The 3,055-nt window shown below is 44.6% G+C and overlaps 1 long non-coding RNA gene across 1 annotated transcript in view; it reads left to right on the top strand.

The window, feature by feature from the left end:
• Positions 1-342: 342 nt before the first annotated feature.
• The window catches only part of LOC131089849 (uncharacterized), an 8,404-nt gene continuing 5,691 nt past the window's right edge, over positions 343-3,055 (top strand). Inside the window, exons 1-2 of the long non-coding RNA XR_009115276.1 lie at positions 343-495; positions 991-1,064. This is a non-coding gene — a long non-coding RNA (uncharacterized LOC131089849). The remainder of the gene's footprint in view (positions 496-990; positions 1,065-3,055) is intronic.

Here is a 3,055-nt window from a genome sequence, read left to right as displayed (position 1 = left end):
CTCAGAGGAACTTTATGGCAAGTTTTCTGTAACACTTTCAATGCCAAAATCACAAGTGTTCCCAGCACTGCCTCTCCGCTGGCCATCAGGTTTCCTGTTTACCTGCACTGGCTTCAGGGCAGCCCAGCAGCTCTGGGCAGCTTCAGCCCCCCACACAGAAACAGGGCACCCACAATTTCACTTTTTCATTCATTTTTTTGTAAGACCAAACCTTGCCATCCTGGTCCTTCAGGCCAAGGGGGAGATGTTTGTTCTGAGCTGCCTGGAACTCCTGGGGCTGGCAGCAGAGCTCACCTTCAATGAAAATCTTCTTTTTCTGCTTTCAGGAAATGCATCTTGCTCTTCTCTTGCTGTCTTCTACTGAGAGACCATCATTTTATCCCTGTTTGGGAATTTCCATTACTGCTGGGGAAAGGGACTTCTCCTCCTGAGTGAACACTGGGATCTGACTTGAAGCAAGGCAAGAGAAGCAAAGCCTCCATGTGAACATCACAGGTAACATCTACAGACTCTGCTTTGCAGGGCAGAAACCCAAATCAACGAGGTATGAAGTGCTTAATTTTCACTTAGCTCCCATAATTTTATCAATTTCCTGTTTTTAAACAGAATAGAAGAAAAAGTGACGTACAAAGCAAGGGAAAGAAATCAGGCTGGTTTCAAAGCCTTTATGGTGCTGGGCTGAGGCGAGCTGGAGCCCCATCCCTGTGAGGGGAGCACAGCGGGGCAGGGATGAGGCTGGAAAGGACTGGGATGCTCATGATGCCAATTTGGGGAGCTTTCAGACTTGTGTCTCTAAATGGGAATACTGAGAAGACAAATTAATTATCTGAGAAAAGGAAGTGGTGTTGGTGGAGGGAGGGAAGGGCCAGGTCAGAGGGGCTGTGGAGTTTCCTTGGGGCTCCTTGAGCTGTGCAGGAGCAGACTGTTTGTGGCTCCAGTTTGGGGCTCCCATGGTTAAACCATCAGTTAACAAATGCATTCCCTCCATAGGGGGGACTGCTTCTTCATCCCACTGCTTTTCCAGACTGCACACTGTGTGTTCCTGCAGGGATTCTCCTGCCCAGGTGAGCTCACCTGCACCAAGTGCTTTTCCCATGGGTGCTTTCCAGGACAGCTGCTCAGAGAATGGCACAAAGCTGCTGCTGAACTCCCTTCCCATTAATTCAGTCTCCTTTTTCTAATTTACTGAACTACACACCTTGCACTCTGTGCTCTGCTTTAAACAGGCACCCAAAATAGTCTGGATTGATGCAAATATTGGAGATAAAACTCAGTGTGTGCTGGGCTCTGGTGGAGGTCTGGTGCTGTGCTGTGTGGGTGGTGGTCTGGAGGACAACTACTGCCAAAAAACCAAATTAAATTGATTGTTTTTCACCCAGAGAGGTCCCAGTTTCACTAATTATCACTGCAAAGGACTCTTCAAGGTGAACATCAGTAAAGTGTTTCATATATCTCAGCAAAAAGGTAGTTTCATTCACTGGTAAATGTAAGGGGGGATTTAAGGCATGTGGAGTAACTAATCAGATTGGAACTTGCCTCGGAGACTGGGGCTGGGGCCTGTGAGGTTTGTTTACAAGAGGGGATTTGCATGGAGGAGAGACCCTTAATGCAGCTCTGTACATTAATTGGAGTGAGGCTGGCCTGCCCCAATGAACAGATGGCTTCATTTCCCTCAGGTGCTCCAGGCACGTGGGGGATTTCCTCTGTGAGCTTGGTGCTCCATGGCAGCACCGTGGGGTTTCACAAAGCTGAAGGGTGAGGAGATGTTAATTGGACAGACCCTGCAGGTGGGCTGCAGCATGGCCTTGGTTTCAGGTCTGTGCTGGGTCTCACTTTTATTTTATTTTATTTTATTTTATTTTATTTTATTTTATTTTATTTTATTTTATTTTATTTTATTTTATTTTATTTTATTTTAAATTTTTTAAAAATTATTTTATTTGAAACATATTTTTATTTCATTTATTTTCATTTATTTTATTATTATTTTTATTTTATGTTAATTTTTATTATTAAATATTAGTTTTTTAATATATTTTTATATTATATTTTATTTATTTAATTTAATTTAATTTTAATTTAGTCAGTGTTGCTAAGATATGATTCCCCCTGGAAGCAGCAGGACCCACAGAGATGCAAACTGGCAGAGGAGGGAGGGAGGCTCCCTGAAACCCAAAGGGAAATGAAAATGTGTTTGGGAATCCTCAGCCAGCTGCACACAGGCACTCCCAGAAAAGCAGTGCTGGGCACAGGATATGGCCATTTCCCAGGCTGGTCCTGGAGCGTGGCACCTCCTGGCACTGCTTGCAGTGTCCTTTCCTAATGAAACTGGTTTTTTGTGCTTTTCATAGGCTGCAAATGGCTGTGCACATTCCTAATTATTTTCCTACTTCCCTTTTCGGGTGTCCAACATTATGCATTATTTTCTGATACTTACCTAACCCGGGAAATCTGTTTTCCATCTCACTTCAGCCAAGGTTTTCTTTTTAACCAGTCCTTCCCAGTATTTTCCTTTAGCACTTCTGGTTTGCTGAGTGAACTTTGCAGTGTGAGGGTAAATGAAAGTGAAAATGTATTGCTTGTCACACACTGGCTGTTTAGAGAGGGTTTGGGGTTTTTTCCTCCCCTCTGGATTTGAAGAGGGAGATATAAATCATTGATTTAAAACCATGGTAATTTAACAAGATTACAGGAGAGGGAAAATCCACTTCCTACCCAGAGTAGCAGTCTCTTAGGTCTCTCCACCTACACAAGCCATATGCATCCTCCAAGCTGCCCGAGATCCTCTTCTGTGTTTTTCTGGCAGGACTGTGGTGTAATCGTTGAAGCCCATATGCAAAGCTTTCTTGGTGGGTCTTTTAATTACTCTGTAATTGGTCAGAGAGCTGCCATCCCTCAGCCCCAGCCTTTTCTCTGTGTGTGTGGAAAGTCCCAGAGCTGAAGGGATGCTCACAGCTTGGAGTCCCAGCTCGGAGGGATGTGATCAGGGGGTGCCTTTTTGTGCCATCTCCCTTTGTTACCAACATGACCAAGCTGTGCTTCCCTTGCTGGGGTG

The sequence above is a fragment of the Melospiza georgiana genome, chromosome 15 (assembly GCF_028018845.1).
Source record: "Melospiza georgiana isolate bMelGeo1 chromosome 15, bMelGeo1.pri, whole genome shotgun sequence".
In the NCBI taxonomy this organism is placed as follows: Eukaryota; Metazoa; Chordata; class Aves; order Passeriformes; family Passerellidae; genus Melospiza; species Melospiza georgiana.
This window is presented reverse-complemented; position numbering and strand designations above follow the sequence as displayed.